Below are 24,919 nucleotides of genomic sequence, written 5' to 3' on the forward strand. Positions count from 1 at the left end.
GAACAGCTCAGGGCAGCAACGGCTCCTCATTGGCTGAGCTGCAGCATTTCTCATTGGCTGGGCCATTGCCTGGTGAAGAGAGAAATTTTCCTTCAGTAGGGAAGTAGTATTACTTCCTGTCGAAGATGAAAACTATCATCTTTTCCTGTTTGGTGTAACCGAAGATGTGTGATAGGGCGTGAGAGCTCCGCCTAAAGGCCTTCTTGACTCTAATTTAGTTAAGGTTTCTTTTATTAATATCTAGAGTACTGTCGGGGGAAGAGGGAGAATCTCCCTCTGCCCTTTCCCTTAAGGTTCTTCTGGCTGGCCAAATAATCAACAAGACAGGTTAGCAGGAGAAAATAATACCAAGTTTAATGACATGTATACATGGGAGAAAGCAGGGACACTGCGTTTCTCCACACAATAGCAGAAATTCTCGTCTTAAATATCATTTTCAGCCAATGACAAAGGAGGATTTTGGGGGTGGGGGGAGTCAGTTACAGGAGATTACCACTAAAGCACAGTAAACAAGAGTAAGGTTTATTATACAGCCCCAAGGCCTCATCTTCCACATTGATAAGTTACTAGAAATGAGCTCACCCCCCCTTTTTCTCAATACAGAGAGGGAGATACCTTTACAAATGGAGACTTCCCTTGTAAATGATTGTCTGACAACTCCTCGCAGGGCCATCCAAAGAATGTGGCCAGAGAGACAGGACTCCCGATAAGATGGGCTTGTTGGTGCCTTTTCTATTGTAACCTCTATCCTAAATTATCTTTTATAGCAGTCATGATAATAACCCCTTCCTAAAACAGATTTTTTGGTTTTAAATTCTTTAGGCAGTTTGGGAGGGGAAACTCCAATATTTTTCCTGAGCTCTCTGAGTCCTTATTGTCTTCAGCTCAAAATAATCCGTATACCAGAGTGGTTCTTCCTGGGGCAGCTTGCCCTGAGCACCATCAGTACAAAGAAGTCAACTGAGTTTCTGATAGGGATTTTGTTGAAAATCTACATCATTCTGAGAAGTATTGCTATCTCAACAGTGTTAAATCTAAGGATCCATGAAGATGGGCTTTTTCACTTTTATTTATTTATTTTTAGGGTTCACTCCTTTTTTTCTTGCCTGTATTGGTGAGAGAGGAATAAAGAGCAAGAAAAAGGATGACATTACTCCAAGGCCTTCACTCATCTTTATTAAAGATTTGCGAGGTCCAAATGTCCAAAGCCCCACCCAAACTCACCCGATTCCTTTTAATTTCCAAAAATGTCAATCAAATTTTTGGCAATGAAAACAGTTTAATGGTTATTATTACTAGAAATTGGTTTCAGGGAAAATGTGCCTAGAAGAGAGATTTTCTCCACATACCCTCAGAATTCTTGCAGGTCTGTAACTGACATCTCTTTGCGTGTATGTACACTCGCTAATGACCATCCAATAGAAATGGTGCCTAATTTGTAAATTTAAAATATATAAGCACTTTTCTGTCACGATATGATTATCACCAATATGCGTTTTTTGGGTAAAACTCCCTTTCTTTCTTTTTTTTCATTTTATTTATTTATTTATTTATTTATTTATTTTTTGCGATGACGATCAGCCCTGAGCCAACATCCGTGCTAATTCTACTCTTTTTGCCAAGGAAGACACGCCCTGAGCTAACATCTATTGCCAATCCTCCTCCTTTTTCCCCCAAAGCCCCAGTAGATAGTTGTATGCGTCGGGGGAAGAGGGAGAATCTCCCTCTGCCCTTTTCCTTAAGGTTCTTATGGCTGGCCAAATAATTAACAAGACAGGTTAGCAGGAGAAAATAATACCAAGTTTAATAACATGTATACATGGGAGAAAGCAGGGACACTGTGTTTCTCAACACAATAGCAGAAATTCTCGTCTTAAATACCATGTTCAGCCAACGACAAAGGAGGATTTTGGGGGTGGGGGAGTCAGTTACAGGAGATTACCACTAAAGCACAGTAAACAAGAGTAAGGTTATTATGCAGCTTTAAGGCCTCAACTTCCACATTGATAAGCCACTAGAAATGAGGCCATCCCCCTCTCTTCTCAAATCAGAGAGGGAGATACCTTTACAAATGGAGATTTTCCTTATAAATGTAAATGATTGTCTGGTAACTCCTCGCAGGGCCATCCAGAGAATGTGGCCAGAGAGACAGAACTTCTGATAAGAGGGGCTTGTTGGTGCCTTTCCTATTGTAACCTCCATCCTACATTATCTTTACAGCCATCATGATAGATCTCTTCCAGGAAAGAGCCACCATGTCAAATTCTTTAGGCAGTTAGTAGGGGAGGTCAAATGTCCCTAGAGAAAACAACCAAGGTAAAGAGATAGATTTCAGGGTGGCCAAATCTTGATCTCCCACATATGTCAAAGTTGCACATCCTTCTAGTTGCTGTTTGTGGGACGCAGCCTCAGTATGGCCGGACAAGCGGTGGGTTGGTCCGCTCCCGGGGTCCCAACCCCGGCCACCAGTGGCAGAGCACACACACTTAACCACTAAGCCTCAGGCTGACCCTGTTCTTGCTTTTAATGCTCTCTTTCTGAACCTGACTGAAGTTCTGGAAGGATGCCCACCTAATGCATCCCTGGTGTCTGTGCCTGTGTACCTATTTCGCAAAACTATGTCAGACTCCCGTTGTCAACATAGATCAAAATGGAGAGAGACTAATTATTGCACACGGCGAGGTGACTTTTAATTGTGTTTGTAAAAGGATCACAGTTGCAGGAGGGCGCTCCCAGCACTACTTTTCAACGCAAATCTCCCTGGGAAGGACAAGTTCTGGCGGGCATTAGGCTCAGACACATAACTTGAGGGGGCTGTCACTCAGGCAGGAGGGGGCGAGGTCTTGTGAGCTGTCCAATCAGAGGCGTCGCCGGGGCAGGTGGGTGGGACAAAAGAGCCCAACTACCGGGAAGTAGCTGCTCGCTCCTTCCGCGCTCGGGATCCCCTGTCCTCCGCCATTGAAGCCTCACGGTGCTGTGCCGCCGACGGTGTCGCGTTGTGACCTCTACGAAGTCGTAGGAGGGACGCCAGAGAACCCGGGAACTTAGAAATGGTGAGAGTTTGGCCCGGGCGTTGGGGTTTGAGAGAGGAGGGTCTGGGCGGAACCGGCCGTGGCGGGACCGGCCTCCCCGCGGTCGCCTCCGAGTCTGCGGGCCCGAGTCCGCGGGGGCGCCGCTCGGACCTCAGTCCCCTCCGGCCGCAGCGTGGGGGCGGGGCCGGCAGCCGGGACCCCGGGCGTCCTGTGCTCACTGCGCGCGGCGACTTGGGCCCCGGAGCCTTTCTGGGCAGCTCTGCGCCCGCAGCCCCGCGTGTCCCCAGATGGTGCGGTGACCACGGGGAGGGGCATCAGGGACAATCGTGACTCGGTCTCCGGGGCTCCTGCGTGGGAGGAGCTGTGGTCTGTGGGGTCCCCAGTCCCTCCTTTCTCCTCCCGGGGGAACCTATTTTATTTTGAATTTTCCGTATATTTGGGGAGCAGGGTCTCAAATCCACGACATTGTCCCCTCAGTCTAGGTCTTCCTGGTGCTGGCGCCAGACGCCTAAATTTCGAATCCCTCCCAGAATTCCGGAATGCCACGTTCGCATCTCTGATTCACAGCATTATTAACTATTTGTCGTCCTTTGTGGATGTGAAACAGAGCCAATATTTTAATTGTTTACCATTATCTCACAGTCAATGGATGGCTGTTTTTAAAAGATTTATTTTGTGTGTGTGGATATTTTGCATGAGTGAAAAGCAGCCTATAACCACCTGGAACTACATTGTGTGAAATCCTGGTGCCCCTCCCCCCAGGATCTTTCTGGGCACAGACATCCTGTGGGAAGTCCTTTGGGTGGAGTTTCCTCTTCAGAACATTTATCTATTTATCTCCACCCCCCCCCCCCCCCCCCCCCCCCCCCGCCGGCCCGCCCAGAGCCCCAGTAGATAGTTGTATGTCATAGCTGCACATCCTTTTAGTTGCTGTGTGTGGGACGCGGCCTCAGCATGGCCGGAGAAGCAGTGCCTCGGTGCGCACCCGGGATCTGAACCGGGCCGCCTGGGCCGCCAGCAGCGGAGTGCGCGCACTTAACCGCTAAGCCATGGGGCCGGCCCTTGAGAACATTTTGGACCGTCTGTCCTGCCAGCACTGTCCCCACCTAAGTTAGCCACCTTTTAAAGATTTATTCACTTATATTTTAGTCTCAGTTTTTCAATGAATAAAAATTGATTTAATCGATAGAATTTGAAACACAATATAAAATATTTCCAAAGAGGTTGTGGGGGATCAGAATTGGCCACCCTAAAATGTGTCTATTTGACATGAGGATTATTTTCGGCTGGTTAATTTTAAGAAACTGTAGACAGGGAAGAAGCTCTGAAAATCGAGTAGAAGTTACCCTTTGTAAGGGACATTTACATTTCTAAGGGAAGTCTCCATTTGTAAAGATATCTCCCTCTCTGTACTGGGAAGAAGGGGGGATGACCTTATCTCTAGAAACTCTTGTCATTGCAGAAGGCATGGACTTGAATCTGCATAATAACCTTACTCTTGTTGACTGTGCTTTTCTGTTAATCTCTCAACTGACTCCTCTCTCCCCCTACATCTTCCTTTGCCTTTAACTGAAGATAGTATTTAAGGTCACAGCGTCCGCCATTTTGGCGAGTTGCTCAGTTTTCCTGGGTCTCTCCCATGTATACATGTTATAAAGCTTTGTTGGATTTTCTCCTGTTATCCTGTCTCGTGTCAATTTAATTTGTAGCTCAGACAGAAGGACCTAGAGGGTAGAGGATTTGTCTTCCTCCCCTACAAGGTAAATTACAGAAAAATGAATTATTCTAATATTTCTTTGCATGTATTCCATTCTTCTTTCTCTTTATTTCTCCCATCATGGGTACTAATATTCTGAAATCTGGTCCTTAATTTTGGGAGGGTTCAAAAGTTCAAACTTTCCAGGAGTTAGACTTGCAGACCTGAAGTGCTCAAGATGATTAATAGTTTATAAAACAATTTCTTGCCATGGAAATAACAAGTAACATTGTTTTTTCCCAGCATGCTCTAGATACTTATAGGTTTTCTTGTTGAGCTCACAAAGTGCCTTACAGTCTTCTTCCCTCCTTTCCACATAAACACTTGGTTTGAGTGATTTTGTGTGATTGTTCAAACACTGGGTTCATGTTTTTTAAAATATCAGTGTGGTCCAAAGCAACTCAACCAGACACTCCACAGTCATGAGGCCCCCTCCCTCACTTGGAGGCCAATGACTCCAAGATACGACCCCCTTGAGCCTTCAGTGGAAGTACTTGAAGGCCAGTTATTCTTCCGGGGGAGCTTCCCCTTGTAGGTGTCCTCCCTGCTCTCCCCCACCTTGAAAGGAGCCTTTATACTGAGGAAAGCTACAGAGTCCTGGAAAGCTGGGGGTGCACCATGCGTTGTTTGGTTGGAGGAGGTGGGGGGGATGGAGGTGATGCCCTTTCTGAGGTTGTAACAGTGCTTCACTTGGGCCTATTTCTAGATACAGGTTTGAGTTTTCACAGTGTAGGGTCACACAGAGGGTAATTTGTGTACACTGAGAAAGCCTGATGAAAGTCAGGATTTCTGTGTCCTTGATTAGGGTCCATAGATTTGGGAGTTTATTTGGGTCACAACTTTAAACTGAATCCTGCTAAGTTGACAGTGGCTGATTATGGTGGTTTCTCACTGGCTGTGTGTGGTATTTTCTCATTGGCTGGGCTGTTACTGAGCAAGGAGAAATTCTTCCTACCTCCAGATGGGGTGTGTAGGGTAGGCATCTTCCTGTTGAGGAATGGGAGGTACACTTGTTTTTTGGGGTCTGAAAAATACAGTGAGTAGTACTGCATGGGAGGTCCTCCTTCAGGACTTGCCTGCTCCACTTTCAATGAGATTTCCTGTATTTCTGTTGACATTTGCAACCCCAGGTGACCAGGAGGTGAGGCAGTGGCAGAACCCAGAACCCATGTCATGAGGCAAAGGCCCCTGGAGCACAATACTCCCCACTGTCACATACACATCACCTCTGCTCCAACAAGCACAGTATCACAATAGTCTCTATACCACTAATTATGTCAAAAAGAGATGCCCTCCCTTGTCCCTCCTCTGGGAGTCCCTCAAGTGCCCTGCTGTACCTCCATCACTCTCCCTCAGATCTCTGGCACATTCCACCGTGCAGTTTCAGTGGCTCGTGTGCTGACCACACCTGGCTCCCACACCTCAGAACCTGCTTCCAGAGTGAGTTTGGAGCCCACCCACCAAGGCCAGTGCTTACTTTCTCTGGAACAGGACCCACCGTGCAGAGTTCCAGCCCTGAGGCCTGTGGGAAATGGTGATTTCAGCCAGACCCTCCACAGTCATGGGCCCCTCCCTTCACATGGCACCCAGAATGCAACGGGCACCACACCAAGGGAAGTGGGGGGAAATGGTGAGGATTTACACCCCTCCTGAAATGTGCAGGTGCAGGTGATGCCCCCTCCTTTGTGGGAGGCCACGCTCACTGTTTCCTGAAGGGAAGGGGCAGAAATGAGCCAAGCCACATCCCAGTGTGCTCTTGCAACAACTTCCAGTGCTTTCCTGGGTCCCAAAGGTGATGTCTCTGTGTCTGGGAGACCTGGGGTCTGAGATACTGAGGCCTCCTCCCCCGGATCAGTGAATGTTCCAGGACAGGGTAGTGATCAACACCTCAGTGAGGATGACTCATGGGGCTGACCCATATGGGTTCTGGGTGCAGGTGGGACACAGTGGCTGGGCGATGATGAACAGAAATTTGTTGTCCACACTGAGGTTCCAATGGGAAAGCAGAGTGAGGAAGGGGCATGTGGTGAGGGGCGTGGTTCTGAAAGTGATCATAGCAGCGTGAGGGGCTGGAACACGATGATCACTGCAGCCATTGTGGGCCCTGACTCTCCCCTCTTCAGGGCCTGGGCTGTGTGTCTCTGGGCCACTGTCTTTGAGGATTTGTGACTTTGGGTGTCTGTGTGTGAGTGTGTGCACATGTATGCCCAGTGAGAATTTGTATGTCTGTCTGGGGTGCTGTGTGTATGTCCTTAAAATCTGGAATGCTTTTATTTCATTTGGTGCCTAATTGCCCTTGTGTGAACAGATAAATCCTTGTCTTCTTTCTGACTGTATTAATCATGTGTTTTATTTTGTGTCTCTGAAGATGTTTTGACATCTTGGAGGCCTCTCAGACATAGGGAGACATTGCCTCTCCCAGGGGGACCTAACTCACCTTGGCAGTGGCCAGTCTGTCTGGAGCAGGGCTTGCATGTGCCCACCACCCAGTCCAGTGCCCTGTCCCTACAGACCTCCTTATCCACCTCTCACACACCAAGATGATATCTCCTCTGCCCTAAACCAACCCAGAGTCAGGTACCAAATGACAAGACCCCAAATCCTGTTGGAATTGTTCAAAGTAGCCAATCCTAAGCTGCTTACACTGCCCTGACCTGTGTTTCCTGTGGAAACCGAAATAAAGGCTGTGGCCTAGATTTTTGTCCCACTCCTGATTTGGCCTGCTGAGCAAATATGATGCATTGCCTGTGACCCTGCCTGGCATGGCATGCCCCCTTATTTTGGGGAATACAAGTAATAAAATATTTCAATGACACTTGCCAGTCCTTTTTGTCACTTAGTCACCTACATAAATTACAATCTCAAGGGTACAAATTGGACACTGATCCTAAGGAGAAAGCGTTCAGTTAAGATGGTGGGGCCACCGTGAGGGGACTGAGTGAGGTCTGTGGGAATATGAGTCCACAGCAGAGGCGATGTCTACCCGGGAGCCTGCTGCAGAGGACCTGAGTGCTGAGCAGGGACATACTCACCTTTGGTCCCCTCACTGAGCTCACAGTAGAAAAGCAAAGTGACAGAGGGACAACTCATGATGAGTGAGTTTCTGGATGCTTTTTTAGCAGTGAGAGGGGCTGGAACATCATGACTCCAGCCATTCTAGTTTCTGACTCTACGATCCAGTCTCCCATTTTGTGTTTTTTTTGTAGAGATGTACTTTTTGTCCTGTGTGGTGTCAGGAAGGGTGAAATCCCTTCCCCATGTGGAGGAGCGGAGACACCCTCTTTGGGGATTGATTTGGGAGCCAGGAGACACCCCTCTACCAGGTGGGATGGGAGTGAGAACAGTGCACTGTGTGAAGATCTGGGCCTGTGATGAGGTCTGTGTGAAGCTTCCATGTGAGTGTGTGTGTGTGTCTGTCTCTCTATGAGCCCTGATATGCAGGAAGTATTGGTGTGACAGGCCTTCCGGTAGCTGCTCTTGACATGAAATAACCAATAACCCTTCTATAAATAAGAGAGCTGAGTTTTACTTGAGCCAGAGTGAGGATTATAATCAGGGAAGGCCTTTTCCAGAAAGGAAGAAAGCATTCTGGATAAACATGGTGTTCAGTACAGGCTTATATCTTTTTAGAACAAAGGACATGTATTAAACACATTCAGAACACATATTCATCGAAGTTTCAAAGAGGTATCCAGTTGCCAGTTAGTGGGTCAACATGGCCCTGATGATGAGAGAGGGATGGATTAACATTGGTGGGCTTTACTAATAGGGCACAGGAGGGGAAGTATGCATGCTTATCTTGAGAGTGCATTCTTTACTTTCATGGTTACAGCAGATGTACAATGTATGTCTGATAGGTCGTAAGTCAGGCTTTTTTAGTTCAAGTTGAAGAAGTTTTGTACCTGAATAGTTACCCCATATGCCTCAATATGTGAAAATCTCTTGTCAGTGCTTTGGTGGACAAAGCAGAGCAAATATCCCTCCTTCACTTTGAAGCTGACATTTTAAAGGTGAGAAGTTATATAAATAAAATTATACCATATGTCTGATGGTGATTGGCTCTATAAAGTAAAGTGGGGAGGAGTGCAGAGGGCCCGGGCCCTGTGTGTCTGGGAACATCTCTGTCTCTCTGAGACCTTAACTCTGAGAGTTTGTGAGTTTGTGTGTCTGCATCCGCGGGTGTCCTATATGTGCTATGACAAGATCTTTGTGATTTTGTATGTCTGTCTGGAGCTATGCACATATGTCCTTTAAAATCTGTTAAGTTTTTTCCATGTTCTTGCCTAATTGCCCTGGTAACGTCTTTCCTACCACATTGGGTAGAACGGGTGAGAGCACACATCTGTGTCTTCTCTCTGATCTTAGAGAGAAAGCCTTCAGTCTTTCACCATCAAGAATGATGTCAGCTGTGGGTTTTCATTGATGCTTTATTTCAGGTTGAGCTAGTTTACTGAGGGAGTTTATCGTAGTTTATTGAGTGTTTTCCTCGTGAAGGGGTGTTGAACGTGGTCTAATGCTTGTTTGTATCTATTGAGATGATCCTGTAGTTTTTGATGTTGATTCTATTAATGGTTTCTTATGTTAATTCACTTTGAGGTGTAAAACCAACATTTCTTTCCTGGGTTAAATTCCACGTGGTCATGCTGTTTAGCTCATTTTATATATGGCTAGATTTACTGTACTAGTATTTTGTGGAGTCCTTTTTCATCTATGTTAAAAAGAGATATTTATGTACCAAATTATAATGTACTATGTAGTATAAAATTATCTAACGCTACCTATAGTGCGTATCTTTGTGTTATATGTGTATATATAGAAAGAGAATTTATAATACAGTATGTATATGTGTATATATATAAATATATATTTTATAGGTAGTGCATTACCTGTATATAGTATAGTTAGCATATAGCACTGTACAGAATTAGTATATATTATGTATAAGTAGACTATATTATATATTATTAACATATATAATTAGTTTTATAGTGTATAGTATAGTGTTATACATTTACAGAATAGCATTACAGTCTTATCAGTCTACAGCATAGTGGGCATCTTTACCATGTCTGTCCACAGAGTTACTCAAATAACCCATTCACATCCTGCCATAGGCTCATAGGGGCCCCTTACTGTCTTGATACTCCAAAGCCTGCCTCAGCCACCCCTGGTTTGTTTTCTCTGCTTCTGAGTGCAACTGAGGTGTCAGTATGTGTTTCAGAAATTATAACTGATTTATCAGGCTGAGGGTTGAAGTGAGGCTCTGCCATTTGATTTTTTTTTTTTTTTTTTGCTTGTGAGGAGGATCAGGCCTGAGCTAACATCCATGCTAATCCTCCTCTTTTTTTTGCTGAGGAAGACCGGCTCTGAGCTAACATCTATTGCCAATCCTCCTCCTTGTTTTCCCACAAAGCCCCAGTAGATAGTTGTATGTCATAGTAGCACATCCTTTCTAGTTGCTGTATGTGGGACGCGGCCTCAGCATGGCCAGAGAAGTGGTGCGTCGGTGCACGCCCTGGAACCGAACCCAGGCCGCCAGTAGCGGAGTGCACGCACTTAACCGCTAAGCCATGGGGCCGGCCCCTGCCGCTTGATTTTTAAGACATGAAGAGACACCTGTGACCTTCTTATGTATTTGAGTAAGTATGAGCAAGATTATCACAGAGTGGTTTCTCCTAAAGCGTAACCTTGGATAAGTAGCTGATGTTCTTGTTGCCAGGCAGCTAGGCCATGGCCATTGAACTAAGAGTCTAAAACTATGAAGATGATGTTGACTGTTGGCCAGGACATCCTTTAGCATGAATGCCTGCAGATTGACTAATCCTGCTCACCTTGAGGTCCTGTCTTTGATCAGGTTCGAGTCCATCATATGATGATTGTGTGACAACCATTGATGTGAAAATAGGTGCAGGATTTATTTTATTTACGTGAACCAGAGAGCAAAACATATTTCACAAATTAAAACATGTGTCCTTTGCATTTCGAAAGGAAGAAAAAATTACGTGCTTTAAATTGCTTCTTTGTAGACAAATGCTGAAAAGCCTTACAAGAAATGAAGTACATTGTTATGTACATGAGCATGGGGAATATACAAGCTAGTGCTAGAAGACATGCGAGGGGCAGCCTTCAGGCACTTTCAAATCTCAGGCTAGGTTTTTGAAAATTGATACTCACAGTAAACAATTCATGATAAACGAAAATTCTGTTAACCATATTTTATTTTTAATAGTGTTGAATACCAAATTCAACTGAATAAATTTTAAATGGTCTAACTGCCTTTATTGAGCAATTCATCAATTGGGCCGCATCCCATGTGGCAAGCGGAGAGGAGGTCCAGCGGGCTACAGAAACTGAAAAGTTTTAAAGCCAGGAGAAGCAAGTCATAAGCAGAATAAAAGGATTATTTCAGGCAAAGTTACCTTCCTTTGGGGACAAATGGGTATTATTAGGTAGATTACCACATCTTCTTTTGGGGATTGGAGAGGGCCCATTACCTCATTGGTACAGACCAGAAAATTCTAGACTGACCAGTTAGGTTACATTCCTGGATCAGACTGAAGCTGCAGTTAGGTTAGGTAACAAACCCTGGTTTGGTGAAGTGTACCTAGCAAAAGGGACTCTGCTGGGGCCTGTAGTTTTCTTTTTAACAATAGTTTATATGGGCCGGCCCCGTGGCTTAGCAGTTAAGTGCGCGCACTCCCCTGCTGGCGGCCTGGGTTCGGATCCCAGGCGCGCACCGATGCACCGCTTCTCTGGCCATGCTGAGGCCGCGTCCCACATACAGCAACTAGAAGGATGTGCAGCTATGACATACAACTATCTACTGGTGCTTTGGGGGGAAAATAAATAAATAAATAAAATTATTTAAAAAACAACCAAACAGTTTATAATCAAATGACTAATATATTTTTAACTTTTAATTAATTTAATTAATAAGTTTAATTTTTAATAATTCTGTGTTGATTTTGGACATTTTTTTTGAAGTGTGCAATACATTTTAACCATAAAAAATTAATTTTTTCAATTCTATTTCTCTGTAAAATGACAAGTGATAGTACAGCCTGTAGTGACATCGTATATCGATGTCAAGAAGGTTTACTGATATCAGGTACTGTATTAAATGCACTAGGGTGGTGTATTAATATGAGGAGCTCCGGTGACCTCACTCTTCAGTGGAACTGGTAAAAATTAATTTAAATCCTCTGGAAATTGTCCTAATGGCAAGCAGCAAATGAGGAACATTTATTCTAGAAAATCAGTAAATTTTCTGTGAGAAAGGAGAAAGTGTGTAGGATTTGAACCATCCTCACTCTCTCCCCACTCTCAGCTCAGGAAGTGAACACTCCTCTCCAGAGTGCTGCACCCTGAACCAGAAGACACGATTCTGTCTCCCTAAGCTTCCAGGACAAGCACTTTTTCCTAGGATGAGCAGGACTTCAACGTTACCCATCTTGCCCTCAGCTACATATTCCCAAATTTAAGTCCTTCATTGGTTCACATGAGAACTGGGGACACTCTTCTTGCACCCAACCCCTTCTCCTGGTACAGAGGCTCTGCTGTGCTCATGCTTTGCTGAGAATACAGGACACTGGTCACTCTTTCCCTGCTCATGAGGTGGCTGTAACATGAGACAATCAAGAGGACCTCTGGCTGCTGTCTCTCCACGGCACTGATCACTCAGCCCCTAAATTAGGATTGTCTCCTAGAGCGAGTCTTGCTGTTGTCCCTGTCGCAGCTCCAGAGTCCTGGAACTGAGATTTTTCCTGAACTCGGGAGAAGCCAGCTGTAAAACACAAAACTGTTAATTCCTTCCCAAAGGAATTAACTTGGCCAGCAAAAGATCATGAAAAGCTCAAGCCAAATGACACTCTCAAAAAAGTGGAGAATGAGCTGAAAGGCAATGAGTAAATTTGTGTATTTAATGAAGATACTGCTTAGACTGTAGGCTGACTAGTTTCTAGAAAGAACCAGAGAATTCCACTGCTGGGAGGGTGCTTCCAAGGGCCAGAACAAATATCAAACAGTGACTTCAGAAAACATTTCTACAAAGGAGCCAGAACTTGGCTGGACTATTTGAGAGAGGAAGTTATGCCCCCCAGTACATTGGTGAAAATAGTAGAGCAATAAGCTAGCAATTAATCTAGTTTAACCATGGAGTGTGTCCATGGTGGAGGAAGAGAGCCCTACCAGTACCACTGTCTCATGACTGTAGACATACCCAAAGCCATGCTGGATTCCAGGAGATATATCAGAGGTTTCGCTCTGTGTCGAGGATACACATTTAACTAAAATTATCTGCCCAGTCACTGAACAAGTAATTAAGCTAATAACAATAAAAATTAAAAGTAGGAAGGGAACCAGAACCCAGAGTTGCTAAAATACATTACCTAAAATGTCTGGTTTGCATCAAAAATATGAGACATGCAAAGATACATGAAAGTAGGAACTATATACTGGAAAAAACAGCAATTGAAAATTTACCCAACTCTTACAGGAAAACCCAGTAAAATTAACAAGTGATATCTCAGCAGAGAAAAGAGAGGTCAGAAAGCAGAGGGATAACATATTCAAGTGCACAAAGAAAAACCTATCAACCAAGAATCCTATATTCACCAAAATTACCATAAAATATAAAGCTGAAATAAAGACTTTCCCAGGTTAGCAAAAACAGAAAATTTATTAACAGCCAACTATCTTATGAGATTACTGCAGGAGTTCTTCAGGTTGAAAGCAAGTGACCCAGAATGGTAATTGGTATCGATAGAAAGAAACAAAAATGCCAGTATCAGTGATTTTGTAAATATGAAAGACAGAAGAAATACCTATTTCCTCCTTTTTCTCTTAGCTCTTATCCAAGGAATCGTATAAAATACTATATATTTCATATGCTGTTGTGCTGATTACATATAGAAATGTAATATATGTGTAATTTGTTTCTTGTTAAAAGCACAAAGTTCCAGGGTGAGAGGGAAGCTATGTTGGGCTAAGGAAGTGACTGCAGATGGTAAAGAAATAAGTGTAACAAGATATTATTGAGGTACATCAATAATAGATATAATGTGCATGACAATACTGCAACAAAAGTGGCAAATGGGAGAGAGGTATATAGGAGTAAAAATTCCATGTATCCCTGGAGTTAAGTTAGTATACATTAGAACTTTATTCATCTTTATTCTTGTAAATTAAGAAGTATATGTTAAATAGTAGAGTAACCCCTAAAGAAATAACTGCAAAAATATAGTGAAGTCATTTAAAATTTAAAATGGTACATTAGAACATATTCAATTATTGCAAGGAAAACCATAACAGAGAAGAGAAGCTAAAAAAAAAGAGAGAGAGAGAATTGTAGAAAATGAAAAGTAAAATGGCAAATAATTACAATTATGTCAGTAATACTAAATGTGAATGGAATACATTATCCACATAGGAGGAATAGATTGTCACCTCTGAGTAAAAAAAACTAAAAGCATGATCTAAATATATACTATGTACAGCAAACACACTGTAGATGCAAAGATATAAACAGATTAAAAGGAAAATCTCTGGAAAGATAAATCTTTACAGCACACAAGGTAACTGGAGAGATGATACAAATTTCTAGCAAAATAAGACTTTAAAACAATCACTAGGGGGCCGGCCCCGTGGCTTAGCGGTTATGTGCGTGTGCTCTGCTACTGGCGGCCTGGGTTTGGATCCCGGGCGTGCACCAACGCACTGCTTCTCCGGCCATGCTGAGGCCGTGTCCCACATACAGCAACTAGAAGGATGTGCAACTATGACATACAAGTATGTACTGGGGCTTTGGGGGAAACAACAAAGGAGGAGGATTGGCAATAGATGTTAGCTCAGAGCCGGTCTTCCTCAGCAAAAAGAGGAGGATTAGCATGGATGTTAGCTCAGGGCTGATCTTCCTCACACACAAAAAATAAATAAATAAAACAATCCCTAGAGATAATGAAGAATATTACATGATAACTAGAGTGTCAACATTTATGGCCTGCATCTAAAACAGTAGAAAGAAAGAAATTTATAGCCATTAATGCCTAGACTTAACAAAGAGAGATCTCAAGTCTGTAACCTAACCTTTCACCTTAACAGACTTAAAAAGATTAGGTACCAGACCCAAAGCAAGGGGAAAAGGAAATAATAAAAATTAGAGCAGAAGTTAATGAAATGAGAAATAGAAAAACCACAGAGAAAATCAATGAAACCAATAAGTGGGTTCTATGGAGTGATTAACAACACTGACAGATATTTAGCTAGATTGATCTAGAGAAACAGGGGGACATTCAAATTCATACAATCACAAGGAAATAGTGATATTACTACTGACATTATTGAACTAAAAAAAATTGTAGGAGAATTCAGTGAACAATTGTATAGAAACAAATTGTATAACTCAGATGAAATGGACAAATTCCTCAAAAGACACACTCTACTGAACCTAAATCAAGGATAAATGGAAAATCTGACTAGAAATATAAGGAGGTGGTTGAAACATTAAACAAAGAACTACCCACAAATTAAGACTAGACACAATGGCTCCATTACAGAATTCTCCAAAACAGTCAAGATTATTTAATACTGATTCTTCACAATTTCTTTAAAAAATTAAGAGAACACTTCATACTAATGTTGTGAGGCCAGTACAACAAATGCCAGCAAACCCAATCCAGCAATATATAAAATAATCATACACTGTGACCAAGTGAAATTTATTCCAGGGATGAAGGGTGGGATTAACACCTCAAAATCCATTTATGTAATAAAGCATATCATGGAGTGAAAATCAAAAGTGGCAGATCATTTCAATAGAGTCAAGGGCAGTAATTGACAAAATCCAACACCCGTTCATGATTAAAGCACTCAGATTACCAGGAATAGAAGGAAATGTCATAACATAATGAGCATATATGGAAAACCCCCACTAATATTATATTTTTATTTCTTTAATATGATATTTAATTGTAAATATTGGATGCTTTATCCTGAAGATAAGGAACCAAAGAAGGATGTCTGTTCTTTCCACTATATTGTAGAATGTACTGGAGATTTTACCATTTTCCAAGGAAGATAAATGGCCAAGGGCATGTGAAAAGAGGCTGAACATTGTTAGTCATCAAGGAAATGCAAATCAAATCCGCAGTGAGATACCACTTCACAACCTCTGGGATGGCCAGAGTCAAGAAGCGAGATAATAACAAGTTTTGTTGAGGATATGGTTAGAAATTTGAACTCTCGTACGTGGGTGGTGAGACTATAAAATGGTGTAGTTACTGTGGCAAAAGGTCTAGGAGTTCCTCCAATATAAAACCTAAAATTACCACATGACCCATCAACTCCAATCCTAGGTGCTTACTTGTGTGTGTGTGTGTGTGTGTGTGTGTGTGTGTGTGTGTGTGTGGTGAGAATGCTTAATACACTGTCTTAGGAAATTTCAAGTATACAAATTGTATACGTATATCAAAGGATCACATTGTAATCTTTAAATATAGACAATTTTTTGTCTTGGGTGGCATCTGTGTGTTTAATGTGAAGGTGAGACTGAGGCTGGAGTTGCCTCAAAATTAGTGGAGGCCTGGGGTTACAAGGATGACTATACCCTGTGAAGGATCTGAGCCCACCAGATGGTTACTCCTTAAAGAGCAATTATTTCAGAGAGAAAGAAGAGAGGAAAATGCAACCACAAGGTAGCAAGATTCCAGAGGTCTCACCAGGACCCCTAAGTAACTGCTGCTGCTGCCACCGCTGCGTCTATTGCAGTAAAGATCCTGACCCCCTGGGTTATAGCGGACAACACCCACAGTCTGAGCTTGGCACAGCAAAGGTATTAGTTCAAACCGCACTTAAGCCTGGGGTCCTTAAACCCTGTAAAGCAACTAGTTGTCATGGAGGAGGCCACTAATGCTGATGGCAGTGATTTCACGCTCTCAGGAGGAGGGTCTTAAGTTGTCCCTAGTCTTCTGATGCAAGAACCTGCCCTGGTCCCCACACTATGTGCCATTAGAGCTGCTGTTATCACCAGGTACTGAGATCTCTTGAAAATAGAGGCTCTCACAAACACTGAGCATGTGATCCTCTACCAAGACACCTATAGTGCCTTTGGCCTGGGAAAGAGCTTCCCACCAGCTCAGACCAGCTACTGACGCTTACTTGTGATATGATGGAGCCTAACCTTGACCCTGTAGCTTATACTACCTGCAGGAAGGGCATGGCTTTTGTTTCTTTAGTTCATTGAAAGATGCTAGGGTGATGGAGGAGGTCCTTTTGCCAGATACCTTGGTTCCCTGGGCAGTTCCTCGGGATTAACTGAATGCACAGCACTGGGGAGTGCATAGACTTTAAGGATGACAATACACATTCATACATGATGGAGCTCAGTGGAGAGTTGCTACTCTTCATCCCTTAAGTGGGACATCCCCTGATGAACCAAACCCAAGCTAACCAAACATCAAGCAGTCATCCTACTACTGGCCAAAAATTGGCCATATCTGCACAAGTTCACAAACTCTTGAATGATTGTCTAAGAGATGCCCCTTTGTGGTAAAATAACACTGAGAATGTCTTAAATCAGAGATACCCAAAATAGAAATCAAGGTAACACTTGTCTGTGTGTTACTAAGTCCACAATACAAGGACTCACCTGGACACTCATTTTCCACCTTGGAGTTGTGACACTACTGAGAGTGACCATGGCACCTCTCAGAGAATACAGTGCCCTGCTCTCCAACAAGGCATTTGGTGGAAGTTTCACTTCCCTGATGGGTCTCAGACTCGTAGAGCACCATACTGGCTTATTGAAACCAGTTGGATGAGAGATGTCCTGTTTCAGTCATCAGGGGTGAATGTAATGAGTCTGTCTTCATGTTTTTTTTTTTTTTTTTGAAAGACTTCAGTTTTCTTTAGATCAGTTTTGGGTTTTCAGAAAAATTGATCAGAATTTACAGTTTCTACATAACCCTTCTCTCTGCATCCACACAGTTTGCACTCTTTTTCAAATTTTGTCTTGCTGTGGTCCATTTGTTACAATTTCCAAACCCATATTGATGCATCACAGTGCTCAGTGTACATTAGCATTGACTCTTTGTGTTATACAGTGTATGGGTTTTGGCAAATGTATAATGATGTGTATCCATCGTTTCTGTTTCATATAGTACAGTTTCACTTCCCTAAAACTTCTCTGTCTTCCACCTATTGATTCATCCCTCCTGCAACCCCCAAATCCTTGACAACTAAAGATCTTTCTAGTGGCTCATGCTTTTCTCTTTTCCAGAATGGCATGTACATGGACTCATACACGACATAGCCTTGTCACATTGTCTTCTCTTCCTTTGCAGTATACATTTAAGATTTCTCCATGTGTTTTCATGGCTTGATACCTCCTTTTATCACTGAGCAGTATTTCACTGTATGGATACACCATTGATTGTTTTTGTCTATTTAACTCTTGAAGGACATCTTGCTTAAAAATCTAAGTCTTATAAATTATGAATATAGCACCTATGAACATTTGTATGTATGATTTGTGTGAACATAAGATTTCAATACATTTGCAAAAATACCAAGGAGTGTGATTGCTGGATCTTACACTATGTAGTGACTCAGAATTTTGTTTTGAAAGAAGGTTCCTGCTTCCATTGTAAGTTACCAAATTCCATTTCTACCAGCAATGAATGAGGGTTACCTGTAGCTTCACATCTTCACCAGTATTTCATGTTCTTAGTGTTTTGAGATTTACCCATTTAATAAGTGTTTAATGATACATCCTTGTTGTTTTATTTGCAATTTTCCAAGGACATTTGCTGTGGAGCATGTTTTCATGTTGCTTATTTCCCATCTATATATCTTCTTCAGTGAGATATCTATTCCAATCTTTTGCCCATTTTTTAAATTGGGATGTTTGTGTTCTGACTGTTGAGTTTTTTTTTTTCTTTTTTAAAGATTTTATTTATTTATTTATTTATTTATTTTTCCCCCAAAGCCCCAGTAAATAGTTGTATGTCATAGCTGCACATCCCTCTAGTTGCCGTATGTGGGATGCGGCCTCAGCGTGGCCGGAGAATCGGCGCGCCGATGCGCGCCCGGGATCTGAACCCGGGCCGCCAGCAGCGGAGCGCGCGCACTTAACCGCTAAGCCCCGGGGCCGGCCCGACTGTTGAGTTTTAAGTGTTCTCTGGATATTTCGGATACCAGTCAAGTGTTTTACAAAAATTTTCACTTACTCTGTGAGTTGTTTTTATTGTCTTAACATCTTTCTCAGAGCAGTAGTTTTGCATTTTAATGAAGTAAAATTTTTGTTTTTTTCTTTTGTGGATCTTGATTTTTGATTTCATATCTAAAAGTTCATCTTGCAACCCAAGGTCATCTAGATTTTCCTCTATGTTACCTTCTAGGAGTTTATTCCTTTCACATTTTACTTTCAAATCTGTAATGTGTCTTGAGTTAATTTTTGTGAAATGTATGGTGCCTGCGTCTCCATTTGTGTGTGTGTGTGTGTGTGTGTGTGTGTGTGTGTGTGTGTGTGTGCATGTGGATATCAGTTATTTCCACCACAATTTGTTTAAAAGACCTAATTTTTCATTTGACTTGCCTTTCCTTCTTTGTCAAAGATCACTTGACTATATTTGCGTGGGTCTATAAGGAAAGCAGTGCACCCACGTATCCTTCAGCCTTGCTATACTCTCATTAATTCCATGAGTTATTCCTGTTGTTATGAATTCTTTTAGCCATTTCACAGACTGTCATGCCATATGGAAAAAATGTTATAAATTTAGCTACAGCATTCATAAAGATGTTCTTTCTTAAGAGGTGGAAGTTCCTCTTTATTACCAGTTTGTTGTAAATGGATGATGGATTTTATCAAACCCTTTTTTGTTTTCATTTTTCCCTCCTTTCCTTTCTGATATTAGTAATTTCTGTCTTCCATCTTTTCTTTGTTTTCTTGACTAAATGTTTATCAATTTTATTAGTCTTGTCAAAGAACCCTTTTCTTGTTTTGATTTTCTCCATTGGTTTCCACAATGAGATGGATTTCTTTTCTGATTTTTATTATTTCTTTTATTGTGCTTACTACAGTTTAAATGTGCACTTCTTTTTATTGTTTCCTAAGTTAGTTGCTTACATTGATTATAGATCTTTTGTTTTTCCAGTGTATTTGTTCAATGGCATATATTTCCCTCTAGGCACTCCTTTTGCTGCTTCCAAGAACCATTGTTATGTTGTGTTTTCATTTCTTTTAGTTCAAAAGAAATTTTGATTTCTCTTGAGACTTCTCTGATCCTATGTATTATTTAGAAGTGTGCCCCATGGCTTAGCGGTTAAGTGCGCGCGCTCCACTGCTGGCGGCCTGGGTTCAGATGCCCGGCGCGCACCGACGTGCCGCTTCTCCGGCCATGCTGAGGCCGCATCCCACATACAGCAACTAGAAGGATGTGCAACTATGACATACAACTATCTACTGGGGCTTTGGGGAAAAAAAAAGGAGGAGGATTGGCAATAGATGTTAGCTCAGAGCTGGTCCTCCTCAGCAAAAAGAAGAGGATTAGCATGGATGTTAGCTCAGGGCTGATCTCCTCGCACAAAAAATAATAATAATTAACAATAATAAAATAAAAACAAATTAGAAGTGTGTTATTGAATCTCCACATAGTTGAGGTTTTCCAACAATCTTGATGTTATTCACTTCTAGATGAATGTCTAGGTGGTGTGAGAGCAGATTTTGTGTGAGTTCTGTTTTTTCAAATTTGATAAGGTGTGTTTTATGTCCCAGAATGTGGTTTGTCTTGGAGAATATTCCATGTGAACTTGAGAAGAAGGTATATTCTGCTGTTGTGTATGAAGTATTCCATAGAGTATAATGAAATCCACTTGTTTCACGGTGCTCTTCAGTTCACCTCTGTCATTCCTCATCCTGCCTACTGGAATTTATAATTCTTGGTAAGGGGGAGTTGAATTCTGCAGCTTTAATACTGGATTCATTTATTTCTCCTTGCATTCTATCAGTTCTTGCATCGTGTACTTTGCCCCTCTGTTGTTATGCAGGTACACATGAAGCATTGGTGTGCCTTCTTGGAGAATAGACCCCTTTGTCAGTGTCTAATGCCCCTGTCTATCTCTGCATTTTCCTTTGTTTGAAATCTGCATTGCCTATAATTCATATACCTATGGCAGCTTTCTTTTTACTAGTGTTGTCATTGTCTATTTTTTTCCATCCCTTTACCCTTCATCTGTCAGTGTATATTTAAAGTGAGTTTCTTATAGAGAATTTGTAATTGTCTTCTTTGAAATCTGATATTACTGAGTGTTTCAATTGTATTGATACCATTGATAGTTAAAGCTGTTATTGATAAAGCTGGATTAGTATTTATGAAGTCTTGGTGTTGTATTTTTTGCTTTTGTTTCTTTTTATCTTCCACCTTTTATCTGTCTTCTCTGGCTGAAATTGAGCATTTTCTCAGATTGTTTTCTTCTTGTCTCTTAGAATATCAGTGACACATTTTTGAAAAGCATTTTGTAGTGGTTGCCCTTGAGTTTTCAGTATACGTTTACAACTAACCCACCTCCTCTGCCAAATAACACTACACCACTTCACTGTTGTGCGACTACCTCTTAACACACTCTTCCCACTTTGCCCTTCCTGTTTGTCATGTTGTTGTCATTTATTTCAGTTGTCCATAAATTTCTTATTACCACATACATTGTTGCTAATATTGTAAACAAAGTGTCATTTGTTATACTATTTCTAAGAAATATAAAACATATTTTACCTTCATTTTTTTTCTTTTTCTAAACCTCTACCTTTATCATTTATATTCTTCCTTTTTTTTTTTATAATTTTATTTATTTATTTTTTCCCCCAAAGCCCCAGTAGATAGTTGTGTGTCATGGTTGCACATCCTTCTAGCTGCTGTATGTGGGACGCGGCCTCAGCATGGCCGGAGAAGCGGCGCTTCAGTGTGCGCCCGGGATCTGAACCCAGGCCGCCAGCAGTAGAGCGTGCGCACCGAACCGCTAAGCCACGGGGCCGGCTCTATATTCTTCCTGATAAATTTTTTTTGTGAGGAAGATTAGCCCTGAGCTAACATCCAATGCCAATCCTCCTCTTTTTGCTGAGGAAGACTGGCCCTGGGCTAACATCTGTGCCCATCTTCCTCTACTTTATATGGGATGCTGCCACAGCACGGCTTGACAAGCGGTGCGTCGGTGCACGTCCAGGATCCGAACCCACGAGCTGTGGGCTGACGCAGGGAGCACATGCACCTAACCACCACACCGCTGGGCAGACCCCCTGATAAATTTTTGAACATTTTATTCAAAGTAGGTGTACTCGACAACTTTCCTCAATTTTTGTCTCAGAAAATCCTTATTTGTCTCTCTCTTTTTTTTTTTTTTGTGAGGAGATCAGCCCTGAGCTAACATCCACCAATCCTCCTCTTTTTTTTTTGCTGAGGAAGACGGCCCTGGGCTAACATCGGTGCCCATCTTCCTCCACTTTATATGGGACGCCGCCACAGCATGGCTTACCAAGCAGTGCGTCGGTGCGCGCCCGGGATCCGAACCAGCGAACCCCGGGCCGCCGCAGCGGAGCGCGCACACTTAACCGCTTGTGCCACCGGGCCGGCCCCAGTCTCTTTTTTTTTTGAAGGAGATTTTTTTCTTGACAATTCTAGGGGAGTGCTTTTCTTTATTTTCAAAACTTTTTACTCTACTCTGTTCTTGGTCACGTGGTTTTTGAAAATAAGTCCAGTTTAATTCAGATCTTTGTTTCTTTATACCTAAGATATTTCTTCTCTGGCATTTCTCAATATATTCTCTTTTATTTTTCTCTTGTTTGAATATGATATCATGGGGGTGTGCACTATTGCAATTTATCATGTTTAGTGTTCTCTGAGATTTCTGGATGTGTGGTTTGCTGGCTATCGTTAATTTTAGGATATTTTTGTGATTATTATTTCGCTTGTTTCTTCTGTTTCTTTCTGCCTGTCTTTTCCTTTCAGATACTCCCATTATGTGTATTTTAAACCTGCTGTTAAAGATGGTGGTTCTAGACTTCATAGATATTGTGTTTGTTTTTTTTGTTCTTTTTATTTTTGCATTGGGCTCTGGTCAAACAGATATTTTGTTTACTACAGGCTTTGTTAAGAACAGAATATCTGCATTCCATTTCAAAATCCCAACTATTTTTATCTTTTCCCCAATTTTGAAGACAGTGGTTTGCCCGGTGACCTCAAGGCTCTCATGGATCTAAGGAGAGTTGTTCATTTAAAGTTTTTTCATTTTCTTCTTGTGAGATCAAGAATGACTGCTTCTAAGTTCCTTAAGTGTGGGATCAGAAGTTGGCAGGCATCGTCTAGAGTGTCCGGTCAGGAAACATTTCCTGTTGCCTTGAATAATAGAGATTTTATAAAAGTTCTTTGGAGGAAAGCACTGTGAAATCCTTCATGTATTGTATAATCATCAGCAAACTGACTATCAGACCCTCGTGGAGTTCAGTGAACTTCCTTGCAATCTGCAGCTCTTAACCTGACCCTCAAGGCCAGCAAGGCTCAAGGTACACTGTTAAGAGTTTGACTGGAAGGAGCTGTTCTAGCACATTATTATCTCACTGTGTGTTGTAAAAATTGGCAAGAAGTAGCCTTGAGGCACTTGAGTATAGGGATTTTATGGTCTAATTTGTCATGCCTTCTTCCTTGTGTCTGAGCTCCAAGTTCCAAATAACTTTCTAGCCCCACCAAATCACACAGAGAGAGAAAGGAAGAACTGAGTCTATGATAAATATTACACATTGAAAGTGATACTTCCCCGCAGGAAGGTTTACATTCACCAGCTGCATCTGATTCCTTGTAATGGTCTGGAGTAATTTAGGACAGTGTGGCCAATTGGGCTTCATTATAAGTGTGATTTCTAGAGGCCTCCAGGACTCTTTTTGGTGATGGAAGTACATAAAAAGGTCTCCATTTCTTCACTGTGTTTTTATCCATTGAAACGTCATGTGGATTTGACCCTCTGCCTCATAGAGTGCTGTAACTGGTGGGTAAAAGGAAGAAGATGAAAGAATTTTTCTCACAAGGCATCATCAGTCTTAAAATATTTGCTTCATTTGGATAGCATTTATGTCATTTCCTCTGTACCCTGCCATTACAGAGAAATATGCTGTCATGTGATCACAGTAAAACTATGTAAATAATTTCCATGTGTCAAAACAGTGTCAAATTGATGAGGAAGTGTGTACAGAAAATGAGTGAGTTTTTGGTGATCACAACATAGAATAAAGGTTTGGAGATGACACAATCATATGCAACCTTCCTACACATGGAGTACAGATCCCCAGTGCTGTCAACCTTATGCATCCTACTCTACACATATTTGAGATGTTTCAGGACTCAGTGGCAGTTGAGGATGTAGCTGTGAACTTCACCCCAGAGGAGTGGGCCTTACTGGATCCTTCACAGAAGAGACTCTACAAAGATGTGATGAGGGAAACCTTCAGGAACCTGGCCTCTATAGGTAAGAATGAGGACATTCCTTCCCTTCTTCAAGTAGAGAACAAGTGTTTCTTGCCCATCAACATGGTTCCAGTATGTAGAATTTGGAAACAGGGGATGTTGGTAAATAAACTAGAAATGGTCATAGCTCATCATGGACTTAAAGCTAAATTTTTTCCTATCATTTCCAGTACTTTTGTATCATCTTTCTGGGTCTGCATTTTAGGGAAAACATGGGAAGATCGTGATATTGAAGATCAGTACAAAAGCCTGGAGAGAAAACAGAGGTGAGTCACACTCACAATAGAAAGCAGTGTCTGATGTAACAATTCTGTTTTGTTACGAAATTTTAAAGAGAAGCAGAGAAATAACCCTTGCTTCAAATTTAGCTATTCTTAGAAAATTTTCACCAAATATGCTTTCTGAAATGTGATGTAGAGAATCAGTTTTTGCAAAATAGTCCACTTAGAAACAGGTTTAATAAACTCTATGTAGGAATATCACTGTTTTGATAACATGAAGGGTGAAAGAAACCCTCTTGTAAAGTATTCATTATATTTAATTTCTGAGAATTGAGACAAGACAGAAAACCTAAACTTTTCCTATGAATCATAATAAATATAATAAACATAAAATCATTAATAATG

The 24,919-nt window shown here is 41.9% G+C and overlaps 1 long non-coding RNA gene across 5 annotated transcripts; it reads left to right on the forward strand.

The window, feature by feature from the left end:
- The first annotated feature begins 2,929 nt into the window (after positions 1-2,929).
- LOC131403666 (uncharacterized) lies at positions 2,930-24,919 on the forward strand. 5 transcript variants are annotated; one of them, XR_009219460.1, is made up of 4 exons: positions 2,930-3,053; positions 7,995-8,183; positions 24,168-24,294; positions 24,499-24,919. It is a non-coding gene; the product is annotated as an uncharacterized LOC131403666 (long non-coding RNA). The 5 variants fall into 5 exon arrangements; XR_009219458.1 differs by having other exon boundaries at positions 2,931-3,053; positions 24,159-24,294; XR_009219461.1 differs by lacking the exons at positions 2,930-3,053; positions 7,995-8,183 and adding an exon at positions 8,780-8,798 and having other exon boundaries at positions 24,499-24,917.

Source organism: Diceros bicornis, unplaced genomic scaffold (genome assembly GCF_020826845.1).
Source record: "Diceros bicornis minor isolate mBicDic1 unplaced genomic scaffold, mDicBic1.mat.cur scaffold_779_ctg1, whole genome shotgun sequence".
Lineage (NCBI taxonomy): Eukaryota > Metazoa > Chordata > Mammalia > Perissodactyla > Rhinocerotidae > Diceros > Diceros bicornis.